The following is a 25224-nucleotide window of genomic DNA, read 5'->3' on the forward strand; positions in this document are numbered from 1 at the left end:
ACTCATGGTTATAGGCTAAAAAAGAGGTAAGATAATCTATTTAGATAAATGCTTATGAGGGCAAGTAGAAATATTATTTAAACAAAAGGTTAGAATAAATTTTATAGGTTGTTTACATTTCGAATACCAAATACAAAGTTGGTGAGAAATAATCAAGGTTCTCAATTACTTGTGCAAAAGCATATACAGGGTGCGGCAGAGCAACTTGCTTATTTAAACTTAAACTTAATTTCAAATAAGCAAGTTGCTCTGTCCCACTCGGCATACATTAGCATTTCAATTAACACTATATATTAGTTTGATCTTCCATCGATACTTTTCGTTTCACAGAAACATTAGAAAATCAATCCAGTAAGCTAAGGTTAGCAAATATAATTGATTCTTCGATCAATGTTTTGATATTAAAACATTGACTAAAGAATCGGGTACATTCTGTAGCTTTAGCCTTGCGGGCTGAGTTCCCAGTCTTTCTATGAAACCAAAGGTATCGATGGAAGATCAAACTAATGTCAGTTGAAATATGTATTAGTTGATGTTTTTTTCTAATTTCAGGTTCAATCTGAATAGAAAGATTGTTTACTATGAAATTATATAGGGTTATAAATATATATTGAGAGCTTACATATATAAATATATATTGAGAGTATTGCACATGCAGAGCACCTAAGTGAAGATAAAAGATTGTACAGCAAATCATGGTTATAGGTTAAAAAGAGGTAAAATGATCTACTTAGGGAAATGCTTATAGGGGCAAGTAGATATATTTAAAACAAGGGTTACAATAAATTTTATAGGTTGTTTATATTTTGAATATAAAGTGGAAAGAAATAATCAGGGTTCTCAATTACTTGTGCAAGAGCATATATATATATAAAATTGTACAGAAGGTCAGAAAAAACATTGGTACCGTCGGTTTCAAGTCTAACATAAGGGGGACCAGTTAATGGTAAATAATGTTAGGCTCTCATCAGCCATAACTGGTCCGCCTTATGTTAGTCTTGAAACCAACAGTACCAATGTTTTTCTGACCTTCTGTACAATTTTAAATAAATAAATATTAAGCTCTTATATTGAATTTTTTTTCTTTGTAATCGAGCACTTTGATGGAATTCCTTCCCCAAAACAGTGAACAAATATATATTTTAATGGACACTATACATTAAAATAATTAGAATAATAGAATAAAGTATAACAAGAAAACATAATAATACTAGAGAGTAATTATTTCATGCTTAACTGGTTTCTTTCAGGTCTAATAAAAAGACCAGTTATGACTGAAATAACTTTTCTGGTATATGTTAAGTTTTCTTGTAGTTCTTATAGATATTTGGTATAAATTTTTATTCATACACACATTTTTGGTTACACATTCGCAAATATGTTTCAGTTCTAACTGAGAATCAGTTGAATCTCTTTGTTTGAAGATGAAAATGAAACTAAATTCTTTCATTTTTTTATGTTCTTTTATACCAGATACATATACAGCTCTGTTCTTCTTATTATGCAGTATTATATAAACGCAGTATTGCTTGACTGGAAATATATAAATATTGCTTTCAACATATGAGGTTCGCGCAACAACTAAGTTGTCCAAATCCATACAGATGATTTGTTTATAATAGTTAAACATTTTGTGTAGAACCATGCACCCATTTAGGAACAACTGCTAATCTGTTGGTACAATCGATTGCCACAGACAGCGCGAACAATGCAACTCTGGTTTTACATCAGAATTTTTTCTCCTCGATGCATGTCTTTAGAAAGACTGAGGATGCATCTCTCCAAGTTTTTTTCATTTTAAATGTGTCCTTAGATACTAACCTGAAATTTTCTATATCTCTGCGCAATGCATACAGTGCCTAGTATTCCCAAATGGTCACCTATCTGATACTGGCCAGGATTATGATTGCTTAACTTTGGTGATCTAATGAGAACCAATGTGTTAACATGGCCATGCCGTGTATATATATACTGCTCTGGCTACACATTGAGCACTCTAGTCCGGTTTTTTCACCACTGGTAAATATATATATATATATATATATATATATATATATATATATATATATATATATATAAACTACTAAAAATGGTAAATCTATTCATCTAGAATAAGAACTGCTCCATACAAATTTGCAGAGCAGTATAATAATGAACAGTAGAAAATGAGGGTGGGAAAAATAAATTATATTTTATTTATGACTAGCAAGGGGTACCCAGCATTGTCTGGGTGTTTGGAGGTGTGTGTGTTAAAAACAAAAACTTTTGCCGGGTGTTTGGAAGTGTAAAAGAAAAAAAAAAGTTTTAGTTGGAAGGTAGGATTGAACCCCGAAGCCTTGATGCGAAGGTGGAAACGAAAGGGAAAAAAAGCCAACCACCTAACCATCTCGGCCACGAGGGGAGAGGAATTGATAAGATTGTTAAGTTAAGGGTTATAAAGTAAAATATACGAGTGCAAGGAAGTGGCGTGATATTTGACCTAGTTTTGCGCTGCAAACCAGTTACAGTTTTCCCTGCTCCATCATTCACTTTTCGAAGATGCGGCAAGCTGGTAAAAGTCGGGCAAATTAAATACACACACGACCGCCGTTGTTAAGTCATAGATATTATCATTTAGACGTGATATAAAAAGTTTTAAGAATGAGCGACGGCCTCGAGAACCCGCCGGAAAAAAAAAAACTTTTTTAGGCATACACAAAAAGTGAACATACATACACACATTTTCGCTTTTATATATAAAATATACAGATAATATTCAGACACTGATGGCTGCCAACTGGTATGAAATTCTAGAAGTGCATTTTATTTTCTCGCTGTTGATATGTATGAGAAAAAAATGAGACAAGTATCAAGTGACATCTCAACATTTCATGCAACCATTGCAAGGGTTTTTGTTTTAAGAATCACGAGAAACGGCGAAAAAGTATAACTTTGAATTTTTGATCTTCCCCTCTTTCCAATTCTTTCTCATCTTGTCAGATTCATTCAAGAAACCAAAATGTAAAATGTGTTTGAGAAATAAATTGTTTATAATATATTTAGATATTTTCCATTTTGCCATATTTGATGTATACAAACTATATATATATATATATATATATATATATATATATATATTGGGTTGGTCAAAAAGTTTTTCTTTTCTTTTTTTTTAAATGGATATTAATACAATTAATTTTCCAAGCTCAACTGGGAAATCTTGAGTGTTTGAGATTTGTTTGGTTGTCAAACAGCAATTTTATTCAACTACGACTGTCACTGTCGGTCATTTTTTGGCCGGCCAGATCGAAAAGCACCTCTCAATGAAAAAAATCGTTTTCAAAATCAAGCAAACCATTTCTAGCACACCGGATCTGTAACAACATTCTCCTCGTACATATGTTATATCTTTATACCGGTTCCTGTAGCTTTTTTTAAATTTCTTTTTCTATAGTAAAAACAAAAGCATCATACTGTTCAGCTTGATCTTCCATTTCAAGGACTGGAATATGAGCAAAAATATAAGAACTCCTCTTCTTGGAGGCTTATTACACATTGACGTCAACATACTTGCTACACCAAATACTGGATTTGAAGAATAGGAAGCTAAAATGATTATTAGTAAGTTTGAAAGATGACATTCAAGAAAATGAACAAACTTTTTGGCCAACTCTCTCTCTCTCTCTCTCTCTCTCTCTATATATATATATATATATATATATATATATATATATATATATAAATCCAATATGTAAAAAGAATGCTGTAAATATATGATTTTATGATTTTGAGACCAAAACCTTTTTTTAATTCTGTACTATAGAAAGATTTTTTAATAAAAGAAATCAAGTGCAGCCTGGATTTTCAATGAAACATTCCCCATCCAGAGAGAAATTTAAAAAAACAACAAAAAAAACAAAACGAAAACACTTTACATTTTTGAATGCATAAGAATCATTTTTGAACATGTGGAGGCATCTAAAAGTGTGTGTGTGTTTTTTAAATTTTTATCATTTGTGTAAATGAACACATTATTTATTTAAAATCTATTAGTGTTTTTTTTTTAAATTTTTTAATCATTTGTGTAAATGAACACATTATTTATTTAAAATCTATTAGTGTTTTTTTTTTTAATTTTTTAATCATTTGTGTAAATGAACACATTATTTATTTAAAATCTATTAGTGTTTTTTTTTTTAATTTTTTAATCATTTGTGTAAATGAACACATTATTTATTTAAAATCTATTAGTGTTTTTTTTTAAATTTTTTAATCATTTGTGTAAATGAACACATTATTTATTTAAAATCTATTAGTGTTTTTTTTTTAAATTTTTTAATCATTTGTGTAAATGAACACATCATTTATTTAAAATCTATTAGTGTTTTTTTTTTTTTCTTTCAAATAAATATCGAAATTATTAATTTCTATAAAGGAAAACAAAATCATCAAAAATGCAAATTTATTTTCAATAGAGCAAAAAAGAAAAAAAGACAATCTGGCTGTGTTTCCATCAAACACCTAAACTTATTGCGCAATTGAAAAGGTCTAAATGTTATTAAACACTGAGATTAAATACTCCCATCTTTGCCTTTGTACTTCCTGACTGAAAATTCACAAAACATTGATGGTATTGTATTTTCCCCCCTTTGCAAAACAATCTGCAAAATCTAAAACAAAAACAATTTTCCTCAAAAAAAAAAAAAAAAAAACATAAACCAAACGGCAAAAACTTTTCACAAAATTACTGGATTCAGCATTAAATAACTCAAAAAGAGTTGATATGCTATAAAACAAATCAACCAAACCAAACATCATGAATAAATATTTGAACATATAAAGAAGCATAATTTGGTATTAAATAACTGGAAAAAGTGTTGATATGCCAAAAATCAAAACGACCAAATCAAAACTGCCCGTGTGTGACTATCACCCAATATGAATTATGCATATTCTCTCAAATTTCACAAGAAGGATTTGTGTTACTGCATACCAGATTTTGCGATTTGAGTTTTCTTTGGATGAAATTGCAACCTCCCTTGATTCCACTGATAGAAGTTAGAAATGTTGGTGCCACACCGTCAGCTGACTATCCTGTATTTTCTAACAAGCAGAAACTATTTACATGGCATCTGGTCAAATTTCTAATCAAGAATTGTCTGACAAAATCATCTCAAATTCACTATCTAGTTACATGACTAAAATTAACCAATAATACTAATCTCAACATATAACTCGTACTCACAAAGCATCTACACTTGACCCTAAAAAAATATTAATCCTAAATTGTATAGGAGTAAATAGAAAAACAAACTTGCTATATGTTTTATAGAAATTATGAAGAATAAAAAGTGAACTTTGCATTTACTTTCGGCTCTCTTATAAGTTTGCTTTGTTCATGTTGTCCCTTAGTCCTCACATTCCATGAGCTATGCTTTTGACAAAGGAGGAAAATTGCTGTTGTTTGAGTTGGAATTTATCCATCTAACACTTATTGTTGACTAATTTTTGACCTTGAGGTAATATTTTTTTCTCATTACATCAAATAGCTTCATATCTTGTCTGAAGCGATTTTCATTAAAAAAAAAAAACCTAGGAATAAATAGATTATCTTAAGTAAAAGCTTGAAAGCAAAGCTAATGGTTAAATTCCTTATATTTTCTTCTAATGTCTACCAAAGCATTGTGTTCAGTCGACTAGTGGATCAAGAAAGGTCATTCTGTACAACATTTGGGCATAGCACTGGCTCCCCGTTTATCTCCCTTATTAGTTGAGGGATGTGAAACAACATCAGAAGATAGGGACTGAAAAGCCAGCACACAAGAGACGTATGCAAAATAAAAAAAATGCTCGAGCAAATCTATTGTCATTCCCAGATACCTGTACCTTTTCAATAATAGTAAAATAAGCCCTTTTAAAAATGCAAGAAAGTAAAGCCTGTGAAAGTGGATGTCTTAGAGGTGCACATAATTATACCTCAGTCTGACAGAAGCAAGATCATGACCTACTTAAAAATAACTCTATCGGACTGGCATACTCTCAACTGGTATAAAGATGCTCATTTTATGCCAGTATATATATATATATATATATATATATATACACACCAAGTTAAAGGTATTCAAGAGGAAAAACTCGTGAATTAAAACGAAGTTATTAAGAGTACTCAATTAAAAGAGCAAAATATAATATTTTTACTTATATAGACAAATATTACATAGTCGCTACACTGAACATACTAATGTTTCAGACAAATGGTTGGTAAGGACCAAAAGTCCTCATCAGGCGACATAATAAAGTTTGTGTTCTCAAAACCAGACACCTTCAGGGGTACACAAACTTTATTATGTTGCCTGACGAGGACTTTTGGCCCTTACAAACCATTTGTCTGAAACATTAGCATGTTCAGTGTAGCGACTATGTAATATTTGTCTATATAAATAAAAAAAAAATAAATATATATATATATATATACAGTGATGATCATATTTATTGGCACGGTAAAATAAAAGTTAAATTTTGTCTAATAAATTCTAAAAAAGGGATTAAATTAAAGAAAATAACAAAGTATATTATGTATTTTTAACTGGCCTTTCCGATGCAGCAATCGGATTTTAGAAAAAATAAATAACAAAGGAACAACAAACATAATTGCAAAAAACCCTTGTTCAAAATTATTGGCACGGCTTTGTTTTTCTTTTAGTATCAGTATAATATCAATCAATTTCCGGTTTACGTGCTTTCTGAACTTTTTTATAGCCATATTATGCTTGTTTAACGCTAATTCAGTGAATAATTTTTTTCAGATAATTTTTAGATAGCGATTTATTTAAACTATTATAAGTGACTAAATTATAATTTTCAATCGCCATGGTTAAAACTAAGGAACACAGCGAAGACGTCAGGAAGCTTGTTGTAGCATGCCATACCAATGGGGAGGGCTATGATAAGATTTCAAAGAAGCTAAACCTTCCCAAATCCACTGTTAGAGCCATAATAAACAAGTTCAAATCGCAAGGCCACGTTATGAGTTTAGAGGGTAGAGGGAGAAAAAGGATTCTTTCCCCAAGAGATGAACGGAAAATTGTTCGACAAGTAAAACAAAACCCAAGGATCTCTGTTGGGGAGATTGTTGATGAACAGAGCACCTCTGGAGTGAATGTATCTCGACATACAGTTGGTAGAGTTTTGAAGAGAGCTGGTTTAAAAGCATGTCGTCCGAGAAAGACTCCCTTATTGAAGCCTATGCACCTGAAAGCAAGGCTAGCCTTTGCAAAACGTCATATTGATAAAGATGTTGCATTCTGGAAACGTGTTCTATGGACTGACGAAACGAAAATAGTTATTTGGCCATAATAAAGTGTCTTATATTTACAGAAAATCTGGCGAAGCTTTCCTGCCTAAGAACACCATACCCACCGTGAAGCACGGTGGAGGCAGTTTGATGTTTTGGGGATCCTTTGCTGCCTCTGGACCAGGGCGACTTGTTAAGGTCACAGGTAGCATAAAAAAGGAAGATTATGTTAAAATATTGGATGAAAACCTGAAAGACTCTGCTAAAGAGCTCTCACTTGGTCGTCGTTGGTGGTTCATGCAAGATAATGACCCAAAGCATTCGGCTAAACTGACTAAGAAATGGCTTGAGGACAATCATATTAATGTTTTGGAGTGGCCATCACAAAGCCCAGACCTTAATCCAATTGAAAATTTATGGAGAACATTAAAATTGAGGGTAATGCAAAGGAAGCCTAAGAATCTTATTCAATTGGAGGATTATTGTCAGGAAGAGTGGGCTAAAATTACTACTGAAGAGTGCAACAACTTGGTTGTAAACTATGAAAAGCGACTGAGGAAGGTAATCAAGGCCAAAGGCTATACAATTGATTATTAAATAAATCGTGCCAATAATTTTGAACAACGGTTTTTTGCAATTATGTTTGTTGTTCCTTTGTTATTTATTTTTTCTAAAATCCGATTGCTGCATCGGAAAGGCCAGTTAAAAATACATAATATACTTTGTTATTTTCTTTAATTTAATCCCTTTTTTAGAATTTATTAGACAAAATTTAACTTTTATTTTACCGTGCCAATAAATATGATCATCACTGTATATATATATATATATATATATATATATATATATATATATATATATATATATATATAATATCTCCAACACTAGGTTGAGTTTTCTCTTAGGGACGTGGAAGAAGCATGATTGCTACCTTTAGGATTTTACAGAATGAATATCAATTCTCGCAAAAAAGAAAAACAAAATTCTGTGTAACAATGTTGATCCATTATTTTATTTCAAAAAGTTATTGTTGAGGATCTGCACCATGAAGAAAATTGCCCAAATTAGTTTGTTCTTATGGGGGTTTTTTTCTAATATTTCTAGGAAATAATTTTATGTACTTTCGATAACTTTGTAATAATTTGAATTGTTGACATTTTTGTTTTTCTGTTGCTTTTTGGGTGATGGATGGAAACATGGCCGAGTAAATCAAAACAGTTTTGTTTAATTCAACCTTTTTTTATCTGCATTTCTTTTTGTCATGAGGTTTTCATTTTGAGCAACATGTTTACTTTAACAACATATGTGTGTGTGTGTGTGTGTTAGTTACTATTTTATCTATCCAAATAAAATGTTATTAGGAGATATAACATTTTGTGTACCGATTTCCAGTATCTACTTCAACAGTGCTCAATACATTAGTAGAGCTAGGTAGTAAGATATGAAAATAAGCATTTCCTATGAGGATGAAACACAGAAGATTCAATGTAGCTTAATTACCATATATTTTTATCTCCTGCACTATAATGAGAATAAAGGAGACAATATTCCGACGAGATGGAGTGATGAAAAACGGAACAAAGTTATATGTTCACCAACGTTTCATCTTTATTACAAGACTTTTTTGGGATAACTAAATTGAAAAAAATAAAACACCACTACAATATTTGAAAATATACTTTTTGTGAAATGGATGTCTTTATTCTATTTCAGAACAAAATGTCGTTGGCATTTCAAAAAGTGTATAGCGGTGTGCAGTGAATAAAAATTCTTTAAACATCATATACTTGTTTATACATTTTAAAAGATATGATGCAATTAATGTTCTTTTTTTAAATGAATATGACCATTTTAATTCAAATGTGGATGTGCAATTGAAATGAAATTAGTGCATTTTGTTTTGTTATTTATTGGCTGATTATATATATTAGTATATAGATTAATTATTATAGGTAAATTTTTATGGTGTAAGTAAACTAACCTGTGTCTAAATTTAAATTTTGTTCTTTTAATATCAGTAAAAGGTGATAAATTGTAGCAAACTCGAACATAATTTACCAACTTTAATAAGTAAACTCATTAAAAGAACAAAACTGAATTAATGTTTTTATATATGCATACCTGCTATTAAGTTTACTATTCGACCAATCAGATTTCTTGCTATTGCCGTTCCTGCTTTCAACAGCCAATGATTGGGTTATTATCAGACAAAAGTTCGGTTGACTTGTATTTCGACTCTTTGTTTATTTTTGAAGAAAAGTGAGCCATCCTCTTTTGTGCATTAAAATGTGACCGTGTTTTTATCCGGGCATGCTCAGATAGGTTTGCTTATATTTTCGCCATATATATTTTCATAATTTACTACCTAACTCTACTCACATATTGAGCATTTTTGAAATAAATATTGAAAAGCGATATATTCTCCTTATAAAATTTTATGTGGCTACACAAGATATAGATATATGTTGAAATAAAATGCAAGGAAATCTTTAAAATATCTATTAAAAAAAAAAAAAATTGGATATACCAAAAAAATTGAATCAAATTAACATATGATATTTTTCATTGTTCATCTTTAGTGTTAAGACTTCCACAGAAATGAATGTAGATGCTTCTTTTTTTATAAAATATCATATGAATGATATCGTTACTTGTTTCTGAGAAAATATTTCCATAAAAACATTGAAATATTAAATATATCACCATATCAGTTGTTGTTTTGTTTAATATATTATAATTTTCTACTCCCCCTCTCTTTTATATATGAGTTAAAAGTAAGAATAGCCAAAAACTTGGTCCGATCTTATTATAAATTTATTTCAACCTGATGGGGCCTTATCAAATGAGAGAGCTTATTGCGGTTTATCGTCTGACGATTCCAGTTGGACCATAAATCTCGATGAGTCTCTCATTTGATAAGGCTCATAAGGTTGAAATAAGTTTATAAGATCGGGCTGTTTTTGGTTGTTTTTCTTTTAATTTTTATTTTTGCTCTGCTATACATTGAGTTACCACTTGAGATTTCCTACAGAAATTGCTCTATCATTTACATATGTGTGTGTATATATATATATATATATATATATAACACATTTCTATCTGCATGTATTGGTCTAACTCATAAAATCATTATTTTTTTATGAAAATATGTATTTCTAGAATTTGTTTTCCATGTTGATTACAACAAATAGTTGAAATATCAATGATTTTGATTGGTTCACCATTTCTCCTACGTTAGATTTTTTTTCTATTAACAAGTTTTTTCTGTCGTTCAGATAGAAACTAAGGTTAGTTACTTCTCTTGCACTTATTCACCTTTCCTACAGCTACAATGACCATTTATAAACATCTAGTCCACAAAATTTTCAAATCTATTTTTGTTACCATCAAATGTTGATTAGTTTCCAATTTTTTGGAAAGAAATTAGAAAAAATTTTTTTCTAGTTTTGTAGTTTGAAAGATTTTATCAGGACTGAAAATATCTTCAAATTTTTATTCACTATTGTTTCTCTCCAATTATTTTTTCCCCATTTCTGGAGAGAGAGTGTATTAAAAAGCTTTTTCTAATTTCTTTATCCATTTACCAAAAATCTAATGTTCGATTCTTGATCTATTTAGTTGAATATATTTGAATTTGAATGAATGATAATTGTCGTTTTTTCTTTTTTTTTTTTTTTTTGCAAGAACCCGTTTACAAGTACATCATATGCGAAATATGTGCTCCTTAAAAATCATTTTTTCAAAATTGTCTGAAAAATTTAATTTACCAATTTTTTTTAGAAAAATAAAATGTTATCGTTCTTTAAAATCCTAATTAAAGTTCAATCATGGTTTCATTTTAGCAATTTTTCAAAAGTAGAAAGATTTTGTTACCCTACAATCACCCTACCATTCAGATGGTTCGGCCAAAGAACAAGTGGTCTAAGGTTGAACAAGTTCATCTTGCTTGAATTCCCTCCTCTACCCCCACCTTTCAACATCCATCCCTACATTTTATCAAGGTTTTTGGTATTATTTCAAGAAGCCTCAACTCAAGTGCCTGGGGGATTAGGCTCTCCATTTTTTTTTGCCCCAATCCATTTACTAAGCTGCTTTTTTGTTTCAATTTGAAACATCTGCCCCTCCCCTCCCCCTGGGTTCACTTTTTTGGTTGGTGGTAATGGATTTCATCTCCTCCTCCTCCCACCTGTAATCATCATCTCTTTCCCTTCCACAATCTTTGAATACCAATCCGACGACTGCACCACCAAATCGGTATTTTTAAAACTGGTCTAAACAGATCCTCCCCAATGGATCCATTGGACTCTTTGCTTGATAAAGGATTTACAAAAAAAAGAAAATTCCAAAACTTTGCCACCATTAAAGCAGAGAAAGGCTATTTTTCTGTATTGACATGAAACAAATGGAATACAGAATTTGAGATTTAAAAAAAAAAAAAAAACATCAATTGTCGCCTATTTTGTGATGATGACCGGTGTCAGAGTTAAAACCTATCCAAGATTTTGGATGCTTTTTTTTTTCTGGAAAGCTAGGCGGACATTTCCTGTTTTGATAAATTAACAGAACAGAACTCTTTCTAACGACTATTCGACCCCCCCCCCAACATCATATTTGGCCTTGTGCCAAGCTAAGCTGAGCAATCCTAAACTGGGTACCCCACAGTATTCTGAGGTGGGGGAAGGGATCTCATGCCAGACTATGCTGAGCTTAGTTTATTATTATTATTATAATTATTCCCTCTCTGCCTTCCACTTTCATAGCTAGAGCCCTATTGATTCTCATCGACACCCTCCCCCAACACCCACATACATACAACACTTTGTAATCTGCTACTTCTTTGCCATCCTTCATTACCGGTTGACCATAACTTTCAAACTATGGATTATCTCCCCTGTCCCCTACCCATTTTTGTATATAAACAACCCTCTCCTTCCAAAGAGTATACATAAAAAAAATTTTAATTTACAAAGAAAGAAAATTCAACTGGCAAACCACATTTTACATACCCTTTGCGGCTTTTTCTAAAGTATGAATTGTTTACTTGATGCTTAAAAGAAGGTCAAGAAAACATTTGACAGCTATTTTTATTATCTGGATTAAATTTTTTTTATCAACCAACCCATTTTTTATTTTTTTTTATTTAAAATTTAAAAAATGGTGTTTGTTCAGAATAATAACAGAAATCAAAAATAGAATTTCAACTAAAAGCAATGTTGTCCACTTAATTGTCATGTTGCAATTAGTAACATATCGAAAAATTATGAAAAATAATAACGTGTAAAATTATTAATGAAGAGTGCTTTAAAAAGAAATTGCAGGATAAAAAAAGTTTTATGATAGCAGGGAAGGTAAATGCATAAAAATCAATAATGGCGGATCACTGGATTGTGAGAGTAATCGTTTTAAATTATGTAATAATATTTTACTAATTTCGACATGACAATTAGATAATATTGCTTTTAGTTGAAATCAATTTTTCAGTTTTCATTATCATTCTGAGCAAGCAGCAAAAAATTATAGATTTTTTTTTCATTTTTTTTTTATTAGAACGAAGACATCAATGTTATTTTGTTTTATTATTATGACAATTTTTAACATATGATTTCTATCTCAGAATTATTTTGTATAGTAACAATTAATAATATTTAACTGTCGCAATGGCATCTGTTATTTTCAAAATAAATATTATACGACTTTTTAAAAAAACACTGGTATTCGTCATTTTTTTGTTGCTGTTCGTTTTAAATATTGACTTTTCTTAAAGAGAAAAACGTGGTGTTTGTTTATATTGACGATCTTTTAAATAAACGCATTTCAAGTGAAAACATTATGTACTCATGTGTCATGAGGAAATTAGTACAAATTTTCAGAAATTATGGGAAAATGGTGTGCTAGACGTAGTTTAAACAGCAAAAAAAAAATTCAGTCTCAATTACGTTCCCAGACGGCATGTTTAAAAATGACGAACCCTTAATTTAACTCAATCTAAGTCAAGGATTATCTCCCTTGTTTGTCATACTGAATTAGTCGCACAACTCTTCCACATTAAAACATATGAAAACATTTGACAATTTGATAAATTCTATTTTTACTGGTAATTATTTTCTACTTTATTCATAATTTTTGGAGGTTATTATACTAATTTTGTCATGACACGTAAGTACGTAATGTTTTCACCTGAAATGTGTTGGTTTAAAAGATCACCAATGTAAGCAAACACCAAAAAAATTGTTTTTGATTGATATTACTTTGCATTTCAGGTGAGTAATAATAATAATAATAATAATAATAATAAAAAAATAGTTTATTTTATAATTCTCTTTTATCAGGTCAATGCCAAATTTTTGACAATTTAAAATTTCATCTTAAAAATGAAACATTGTGTGTTTTTTAAAATCTTTATTCATAACAATAAGGACCTTTGCTCTTTATAACCCCTTTTCTATTGACTAAAGGTTATTTTTGGGGTCAACAAGGGTGAGAATATTGTAAAAACATCTGAATAATGCTTTAATAATCTTTTTAAAAAAAATTAATAAATTAATCATGATGATATGTTTCACTAATAAAAAATATGAATAAAATAAATTACAATGGTTTAGAGTGCCCCTCTTATAAACAAGCAAACACTTTTGCACCGACCTGATATGCTGAAGCTTTACAGACCTGTATGTATGCGTGTGTCTCAAAAGAAAGCAAGATGAAATTGGTTTTACTACAAAACATTACATAGAGCATATGCAGAGAGAAATACTATGAACTAGTGACCTTATGCCAGACGAGAAGAGAATAGAATAATGTGTTGGCTTTTTTTTTCCAATTTTCTTGTCAGTTTGTTCAAGGGCATCCTACCAAATGCCACCCACTATCTCATATATTCCAACCAACAGATCTTTTTAAGAGTCTAACTGCCCTTTTTAGTGCAATTGTTTGAATCTCTCTTGCACTAGGTTTACCGGTTATATTTGGCAGTTAATTTTTCAAATTGTTTTTCATGAGACTAGTTGCTCTTATAATTGCTGGAATGATAGAAATCTTCCTAAGATTCCAGTTTCTTTTTATGTCATACATAAGCCGTTGGTATTTCGTTATCTTTTACCTCTCAGCTCTGTTTAACTCAGCATCATTGGGTGCACTAACTTCTACCAAGGTTGCTTCTTTCTTTCTGTCTCATCTCACGAGGTCAGGTTTGATAGCTCCGTTTTCAAGGTGCATAACTGCAGGAATTATTCGAAGTTATATCCATTAAATCCATTTTAAATTATCACACCTGATCAATACTGTCCACAGTGAGAAATAAATCTGCAGTTTTTGAAGTACAAAAAGACTCACATATATAGTGCAAGACTACACATGGATTCTCTTGTTTCCATGATTTGTGCTGGAGTGGCTTAGATGTGTCTGGTTCAGTTCAATGCTTTGTACATGGTCGTGCATATCAAAAAATTAGATGGAAATTAGCTTCTAAGACGTTGAGATGAGACCTCCCAGCCCTTCAAAAAAATAAAATATGATAAAATAATTAAAAAAAAAAAAACAGCTAATCATTTCAGTATGGCACCTTCTCTGTACAAATATGTGTATGTGACGTTGCATGCTGAATCTTGCGTGTGTACACAGCAGTTCATGTCTATTCTCGATTGTGCTAGGAACTTTTAATGTGGACTTTCTTCTTGGAAATTATGTCTGTTGAATTTCATTTCTCATTTTTCTGCATTGTGTCAATCGTACGTTTGTCTAGGAATAAATGTATGCTCGTTTATGCAAATGCAATCACCTCCTTATCATTGTCTTCTTCCCTGTTTCCATCATTTTTACTCAAGCAAATATTTATCCAAGATGGTATTGCCTTTGAGAAAGTACATGTCCATCATGTGCGACATCAAAAAAAAAAAAAATTTATATAAAGGTAAACACGGACTCGTGTGACTTATATGAGATGAGGTCAAACCAGTGTAATATAACGAAAGCTGTTTGTTGAATAGAGGGTTATTGATAGATGGAAGGTTAGAATTTGTTATACTTAACAAAAGATGGCAAAACCATATAACTTCCGGTAGAATGAAAATCTTGTTTCTGATTGTACTTGAGTAATAAATTGTTAACTATTTTGTACTTACACTTTATTTACTTCACGGGGGTAGTGTGCTCTTGTTCAGTCAGCCATAACTGGATAGAGGTCCTAAGTAATTTGCAAATGTAGATTTCGGTCGCTGACAGAACAAGAACACACTACCCCCGTGAAGTAAATAAAGGGTTCTGCTCGAAATTCCGTCCAAATTCCCGAGTTCGACAGAAACATTCCCGAGTTCGACAAGATACACCTGAAGAAGATCGGAGGTTATATCGACTGAAACATTGTGAAAATCACACTCAAGATGAGAACAGTAGTCCGATGAATCAAAATAATACGAATAACCAATCCTCAGGTAAAAATTCCAGAAACGTCAGATTGTTAACTGTTCTAAACTTTTTATTAGTAATTTCTGTGGTTAAATTTATCACACTGCTATCCAAGGTCACAGCTCCAAATTTGCCACCGTCTCTGAAAAGCAGGCTTTTTATTCAGTCAGCAGCATCTCATTTGCATATGAAGTAAGGAGAGATCTTGTTACTTCACAAGATGCATCAGTATATGATTAGACGCAGAAGCTACTGTTTTTTTTTTGTTTTTTTGTTTTTTTAATCTTTTTTTACCTGTGGTCAGGCCCTACATGCTGCATAAAATCAGGTTTGTGCCAATTTTAAATTATTTTTATTTGCTTACGAGTGGCGACCAGATATTTAATCACACTGGTGATATTTTAAGTAGAGTAGACGTGTAAAAAAACACCCTACCTTAGGTTTAGGGTGAACAATATAGTTAGATAAGCAGCTTGCCTCATGTTTTACCTATCTGTCTGCTCTTCTATCTCAGTAAATGTCTTTGTTTCAACATTACTCTGGATTTATGGATGGTGCAAGTTATTTACATTGATAGACCTTCTTTTAAACCAACATCAGCACCCGAGTGATCAAAAACCTGGGTTCCTGACGATGATGACAGATATATAAGTTTACACACAAAAAAGCCATAACACTAGCAATATAAATAAGAATAAAGGAACAATGTGCAAGTTCTGGAAAACCCGAAATGTTCCTCTCTTATTCACACAACTAATGGGGTTGGACACATAACTCCGTCACACCTGAACACTTCTGCTGGGAAGTTTATCAACCTAAAGACAATGACTGCGATAGTAGGTGAACAATAAACTGTCACGTGTTTATTTTTTATACATAACAAACTGATATGTTTAATCTGGACTTTTACTTTCAATTCCAAGTTTTATACTATTACTGAATAAACAATGTTTCAGAATTTTTTACATGAAGGTTGATAATTTGGATCATTGGATTTTCAACAAAAACCTACGGTGCAACGGATAAAAGTGATAAGTTATAATCAGTTCTAAATAACAGTCTTCTGAAGGTTGAAGGTTCAATCCTCAGTACGGGCGGAAATAAGAATAAAATTATGAATTACTTGGACCTCTACTTGGTCATGATTAATGGAACGTGGGCAAGCTATCTTCGTTGATCATTGATGTGCAGACCAGGCTGCCTGAAGATATCAGCTTCTTGATTTAAATGTACCAAACATTGATGTTATTGCTTTTTCCTTTTCCCTTACAAAGCTTAATATTCTGCAAAGCCCAAAACAACAATTTTCCTGACTTTTCTGAATTTTTTAGATGGTTATTCGTATTATTTGGGTTCTCATCTTGAGTGTGATTTTCACAACATTTTGGTCGATGTAACTTCCGACCTTCTTCAGGTGTATCCTCTCAAACTCGGGAATTTTGGACGGAATTTCGAATCCGCAAGGACCCGTGCCACAGTGGTTAGAGTACTTGGAAAAATCGATTGTAAAAAGTGATATTCTCCTGAAGATTGAAGGTTCAATCCTCAGTGGGGGCGACTGAAAAATGCAATTGTGAATTACTTGGGACTTCTATCCAGTCATGGCTGATGGAACAAGAGCACGCTACCCCCATGAAGCAAATAAAGGGTTCCACTCGAAATTCTGTTCAAATTCCAGAGTTCGACAAGATACACCTGAAGAAAACAATTTTCCTTTATAAACAAGTAAACCAAACACCATGAATACACATTTGAAGATATAAAGAACTTGAAATATACAAATTTTAACCAAAATGGCCAGAGTCAGTGTTAAATGACATAAAAAGGGTTGATATGCTACAAAAAACAAAAAAAGATTGAATAAAAGGTTTTGTTTAAAATTCCAGAGTTCTATGAGATACACCCAAAATAAGGCCGGAGATTACATTGGCTGGAGCTTATGTTGTGAAAATAGCATCTCAGATGAGAAAAGTCTGAATAATCCAAATAATGCAATGTCATTTATGTATGCAGAGGGAACCGGCATTATCCGGGTGTAAAATAATGCAAAGAACGATTTTATTTAAATGAATGCATTCCTGTTTTGACAAAGTACAAAATTGACTTCGAAATCTAGTGGGCATGGGTGATCTCTCTTCTTCCTAATAACCATTTCTCACAGAAGAGATGTTTCTACTCTCTCTCTCTCTCTCTCTCTCTCTCTCTCTCTCTCATTATGAGAATTGCATCCAAAATGAGAACAGGTCTGAGTAATCCAAACAATACAATATCATTTATGTGTGCAGATGGAGCCGGCATTGCCCAGGTATAAAAAAATGAAGTGAATGATTTTATTTAAATTCTCATGTTTATTCTAAGAGTACAGTAACTATACAATAAATTAAATTCTTTAAAATACTCTACTATTTTGGAATTCATAAAAATATAACTTTTTTTTTTTTTCAAAAATATATTATCTTCACGAGATGGATTACTACTGCCGCATCTGGGGATGTGGCACTTGGAGCAATATCTTGATAAAATTTAAAATCAGCTTCAACATCTAGTGGATGATATTTTCCGTTCCTCACAGCCCTTTTCTTATGCTAGTCTCTTTCCACTCTATTATTATTTCCATCGAAACTACTCGACTAAGCTCCAACTTCTGATTCCTTCTTCTAAGACATTCACAGCAAGAACTATTTTTCTACAACAAGAAAGAAAAGTTTCTCTTTTTTCCTCAGTATGTTTAGCATCAGGTAGAATTTTTATGAACAGAGGATTTTTTGCAAAAGGCTTCCTTCCTGTCGTTACCACAGGGCTACTTTCCTGCAGACTACAACTTGATCATTTTCAAAGACAATGACAACAGATTCCTGTCAGAAACCGTTCTCACAAATATTCAAACTTAGTCTTGACAATCATTCAATCTTATTAACCTTTATCCTCGAGTAGCATCTATGCATAGACATTGCTGTCAAGTCTGTTACAAAGAAGGTAGGCTCCATCTACCAGGCTAGAAAAGTTGACACCAATCAGTATGCCATATCTTTATAAAGCCACAATTAACCTATACATAAAATATTACTGCCACATCTGGGCTGGTGCACCAACCATTAACCTCTCCCTATTGGAAAAGGAACAAAATACAATTTCTTATTTAATAGGTTCCACATTGTCTGCCAATCTCTAACCCCTGTCATATTGCTGCAGGTATTGTATCCTTGTACTTGCTTTACAAATACTTCCACAGAATGTGCTCCAATGAACAAATTTCCTCCCTCATATATATAATTATTAAATACCTACAGACACTAGTGTTTCATCCTTTCGGGAATCATCAGTGCAGGGTGTCACGATTAACACCGCTCAGGAGATTCGAACCCGGCAACAAAAGCCATCTCTGGTTCCATTAGCAAGGACCTAATCCATTCAGCTACTGTTAACCGTGAGAAATACTGTTGAAATTTAAACATTTATTTTTAAATGTTTTTAACGTCTGTCAGAGTGATCTAATCATTATATGATGGTCTGAGCATATATATATATATATATATATATATATATATATATATATATATTGTAGTAGAATTCCTATACTAGAACAAGTATAAAAAATAAATATAACATTAGTTTAAAATTTGAATGTTTTTTTGTTTTGTTTTTTTTTTTTCGTTCTTTAGGGTGTATAGTTTGGTTTCAGTGACACCACCCTGAATGGCATATTTTAATTAAAACAGTGATAATGTGCTCACATTACATATTTTGTTGTTACATATTCCATAATTCACAAGTTCAATAGTTTAGGATTTTACCATGCACGTATTCATATTTTTTATGCTCATGCACCGGTCTTTTTAAAAGTGTATTAATATAACTTGAAATTTGATGTAGAGCAATTCTTTTCTCTATTATTTTTTCTTTTTATGTTTTTCTGTGGCCGGGTGTGAGTTTCGGTGTTAGCACCCCTTAAATATCAAAGTTCACAAACAAATAATTGGCCTATCTTAATCACTGGTTGCCAAGAATACAAATTCCAAAATGTGTAATGATCAGTTCATCATAAATAAATGAATTTAACGTATATATGCACCTCCTAAATTTTAACATATACAACACTTTGATCCTAGACCAAAATATGGGGACTCTTTTGACTCAGAGCAGTCAAATGGATCATCAAGATGTCCAAATTGCGAAATTTTTACGAATAACTTCACGTATATAAAACAAGCTGTAGTCAATTTTGGTTGAATATGTGTTGGAATAAGCAGAATGCTAGGCATGGGGATATGTTGTCTGGATTTTCCAATGAGAAGTATTGCTTTCAAGATATTTGGCAGCATTTGCTTGATGACTAACCAGCAATGATGCAGAGGGTCATGGTTCAATTGCTGAATGATCACTCCGGCTCTTAATGTCAAATTTTATTGCAAGGAGATAGCAGGGCTCAGTGAATTGAGAAACTCGAAATGAAATGAATCAGTCTTGTCAAGTATCGGTTCCGTGCACTCTCATCTAGGATAATCACTTGTCTCTTCACTTTGGAAGTGTCCGAGTTTTCGCATTCTTGTGCTCTCTACTACTGAACAACCATTATCTGTACTATGGCATTCCATCTTGCCATATTTTTATCTGCGCTTTGGAATCTCTGGTTTCTATTTGAACTCATTTCTTTTTACTCTCTTTCTGTTTTTATTAGTCATGAAACAGAAGCACCCAGAATTCCCGGCAGAAAATTTCCAACACTGTTTCCAGTTGCATACTACTACTACTACAACATCATCATCATCAGTAATAGTGAGAAATATGCGGATGGATATAGTGGTTTCATTGCTTAGTTTTACGACATTTCTATTCTTTTGGGGTTATTTAATGCTAAATCCATTAATTTGGGAAAAAGTGTTTATGCTTCAAGGTTTTTTATATCTCTACTTACATATAAAAGGCACTTTGTGTGTGTGTCTTTGTGTAAGTTCGTTCCCTATAAAATCCGAAACGGTTGAGCCGACTTTTTTAAAAAAATTCACACAAATGTACTTTGTGTCTGGGAGTGTTCTTAGATAGGTTTTGTATCAAAATGTCCCTCGAAAAAAATTTGGTTAAAGAAGGAACAGTCTGATTTTGACTAAATCTAATACTCTTATACAGTCTAAAATTGCAAGTACATTTGAGATGTTTATCACCGCACAAACAGAAGAGTCCAGCATATAAAATCAATAGTAGGTTCTTTGATAATAGAAGGGCATGTTTAAGATGGATATTTCTGTTTTGAGCACAATTGAACCATGATACTTGACTTTTGCGCTTTAAACTTTAATTCAAGCAATTATATAAAAATGATTTCATAAAATACACATTAGGTTCTCTACAGTGCAATGCAGACTTGTAAACTAAGTCACTGCAGAGAGGCATGTGAAACTTTCTCCCAGTGCAATGCGGTGGGCCCCCAAATAAAGCAGACAATTAAGCGATTTGGTTGAAAAATGGGTGGTCTTACTGATTTTTATGACGATGAAAGTATTGGGAAAGTGGAACATTAATTGATCATCATTTCTGGGCAACGTCGAGTCTCCCTGTCAGTCCTCAAATATTCATGGCATATCAACCATTTTCAGATTATTTAATGCCAAATCCAATCATTTTGATAAGAATTTTTTATGCTTCGATTTCTTTGTATCTTCAAATATTTTTACATGGTGTCTGGTTTGGTTTGGTTTGGTTTATGGTGTATCAACACTTTTCGTGTTATTTAAGGCTGAATCCGGTCATTTTGGTAAAAATTTGTATGTTTCAAGTTTGAGTATCTATGCATATTGTTTTTTTTTTTTGTTTTTTTTTTTAGAGAAAAATTATTGTTTTTGTTTTAGCCTTTGCAGAACATCATTGTTTCGCAAAGAGAAAGGAAAAAAGAATAACGTCAGTGTTTGGTGCATTTTTGGTTAGAAGGTCAGTATTTTTAGACAGCCTTTTTTTTAGACAGGATGAATATAATGAATTAACATAGTATTTCTAGAAAGTAAAAAAAAAAAAAATGAAGTTTACTTAAATATTTAATACTTAAATTTTATATGAAGGAGTAATTCTGAAATAAAAATTTCAGACGATGGAAAATTAATTTATCGAATGATGGATATGTAAGTCAACATACTAGAATAAATAGATAAATATATAAACACATAATTAAAGATACTTCAGCCAGTTCGCTCAACCATATTCATTTGATATGTCTTGGTTCAGCTTTAATGATCTGTCTCTATCCTTATTTCTACTAGCATGTGTTCATGCTTTTCCCCGATTCTATAAACAAGTTTTATATTAAAAAGCTTATTTTTAATTTCACATTTTTATTATATGCTTTAAGAATGTATTTATTATTTTATAAAGCGAATGGTTAAATAATCCCTTATTCAAAAGAAACAACAAAAATATGGAGGAAAGAACAGATACTACACTTTGAAATATTTATTTACAATAATATTAAAAAAATTACATTTATAACAAATTAGGCACAAGTCCATTCAAAAGTATGAGAAAATTGTTGTCGTTGATCATGCTTTGCCACCAGAAAATGTCTATCCTAATCTTAACCAGATACTACAATTTGATTTATATATTTCGTGAACATACCAGTAAACAAAACAAAATTAGGTACAAGTCAATCAAAATATGGAGGAGGGGGTCTATGATCATCCGTGTCACTGTATCTTTGTTGACTAAGCTAATACTAGCTAGAGCTCTCAGTCACCATAATACCACATTCACACCAGATGTCGTCCCACCTAAGTTTACCAAATCAAATCCCTTTATTTTTTTTTAAATATACGGGGTCTCCCAATAAAATGTATACACTCTTTAAATTATCTCAACTTTCTACATGAATACACTATGCCACATTCGCAAGAGATGCTTAGGAATAAAGAATGGCACTTCCAGCAGGATGGAACACTTCCCCACTATCATTATGACGTAAGAGCATATCTTGATAGTCACCTGCAAAACAGATAGTTAGGACGATGAGGAAGTATCGAGTACTGTCCACGCCCACTGGATTTGATCCCCCATGGATTTTTCTGTTTTTTTTGGGTTTTTTTTTTAAGCAACTATTGAAAGATGTGTCAATATACCAATTGAACTTATTAGGAATGTTTTCAATTCAATCAGTGAGCCTTGTCAGCTGTTCATGGACCACAATGGCCAACAATTTGAACACTTTCAATAATTAACTAGTTTCTATATTTATTCACAGTATTTTGATGTATGAAACTTTTCTTTCTCATAATAAATGTTGGTTTTATGGTCATTTGAAGAGTGTATAGATTTTATTGGGACACCCTATATATAATCTATTTGAAAAAATTTTGTGAAATTTTGTAAAAACCGTTTTTACTCCGTAGAAAATTTCATGATAAACTTTGATCCTAGCACGAAGCCTAGAAACTCTTGCATATGTTCGAATGGACCATTAGGATGTCTAAGTTAACATTCTATGGATAGCTAAGACGGCAGAAAACAATTTGCTTAAAGTCCAACCTCTTTCATTGTGAAACATATTTTAGCTGGTCACTGAAGCCATTTAAATTGAATACATGTTCAATTGAACATCCGATTTATTTGCTGGCGTTCATTGGACAGTTTTAAGAAATAAACTTCTAGACTACCTTATCTCTGGCCAAGTCTTTATTTATCCCTCTTTCTTTAAATTCATTCTTATTACTTTCTGTCATATTTTCTTTGGCCTTTCCCTGTCAACTGACATTATCAGGTCAACTGTTCTACATCTAATAACCCATTAAGGTATAATAATGTTTCAATCTCTATTTAAATTTTTAAAAAGATTTTTTTTAAATTTAGGGCTTCCATAGAAAATCTGCCCGTTACTTTGTTATTTGTTTTAATTTTGTGAATGCTGATTTATATAACTAAACTCTCAATTGTGTGGATAATTAAGCAATTTTTTAGTAAAAATAAAATGTTTTTTTTTTTAATTCAGTATCTTAAGACTTTACTAATTATCTTTGAAACCGTTCCAGAAAACCAATATTTATCTTTCAAGGGAGTTTTACAATTAATTTAACACTTAAATTTAGCTGAAGTTTTAGTTTTTGTAGCCGCCATGAAAACATTTTTTATTATAACATTTTTTTCATGTGTAAAAGTACTTTTTTTCTGTTTAATAATTACTTTTAGGCTTTAATCTTTCAAACAAAATCAAAAATTAATTGGAAACTTATTAAAATTTATTATGATGAATTGGATTTCATAAACATGGGCCTTATCAGTTTTCATCATTAAATTGTCCGTACCTAAAGCTCTTTGTAATTAAATATATGGAGCACTTTCTAGTAGTTGACAGTGTTTACATACAGCATTGAGAGATCACTTGCTGGCAGCGCCAACCCCATACTAAAATAGTTAGAATCACCGAGTATCAACTAAAGAGTCGCAGATGGTAGTTGAAATGATAGATAAAGCGAAATAGTTTGTCTCTGGAAGATTTTATATATAATATTTATATATTTATGTGTTTGTGAGAGAGAGAGAGAGAGAGAGAGAGAGAGAGAGAGAGAGAGAGAGAGAGAGAGAGAGCGCTTTACAAAATGAAATATGGGTATATATGTATGTACAGGGTAATCTTTAAAACTAATGAAAAGGTTTATATGGGGAAATATATATTCTAAAAAATACAATAAGTAACGCTAACCAACTAGCTAACTGTGAATAGCCAAACATACTTGAGTGAAAACATCAGCTCCTTGTAAAAATATGTAAACATATTGGCAAATATCTCCAAAGTAGTAATTTAAAAAAAGCAACAATTTAGCATTTAGCTTATGAGATCACTTTCTTATATAAGTTTATCATAGAATCGTTACTATTAAAATAAAACCTCATAATTACACATACATACAAAATAATTATAATAAAAAAGAAACTTATTGTTAAAATCTTTTAACTTCATAAATATTATCCTTCTTTTAGATGTAAACAAATTTGCAAGCAGCATAAGTAAAAGTCGAACATAGTCGAGAGTATTGCATGGTTCATTACCTACTACACCGAAAAGTAGGGGAGGGCGCCACTTTTTTCTCCAAGACTTCTCCACTTAGCCTTGATCGTCACTTTATAATTTTGATTGTTTTGCCAGGAAGCATCAAGTACAATTTTGTAAGTCTTTGGTATGACTGGACCAAGGATTGAACCCTGGTCTCCTGGCCCATTATCAAACACTCTTACAATTATGTCAAATGGGCTGGTATATCTACTGAAAAATAACTACTTTCATTTCTCTAAAGAACAATAATAGATTTTTTAAAAAACACTTAACAAAAAACATCTGAGTATCTGGATTGAACCCATGACTTCCGTTTCTATTTAATTGCCTAACCATCACATCCAGCAGTCAGCAATTATTTCATATACACTCTTTGCCAGATCAGATAAATTAGCGCTTGAAAATGCTATATTACGAATATTTTAATTTTATGATACAATGAACTTCTAAAAAAAACTATCTTTAGGCAAGTATCGCAATACATAGGTTTAAAAATAAAAATAGTTTAAGATTAAAT

The 25224-nt window shown here is 31.6% G+C and overlaps 1 protein-coding gene across 1 annotated transcript in view; it reads left to right on the forward strand.

Annotated features, from left to right (window-relative positions):
* LOC145287914 (uncharacterized) overlaps nucleotides 1-25224 on the forward strand; it is a 1114340-nt gene that overhangs the window by 882954 nt on the left and 206162 nt on the right. The gene's annotated exons all lie outside the window — the stretch shown is intronic.

Source organism: Euprymna scolopes, chromosome 11 (genome assembly GCF_053919585.1).
Source record: "Euprymna scolopes isolate OS-2025 chromosome 11, ASM5391958v1, whole genome shotgun sequence".
Classification (NCBI taxonomy): Eukaryota; Metazoa; Mollusca; class Cephalopoda; order Sepiida; family Sepiolidae; genus Euprymna; species Euprymna scolopes.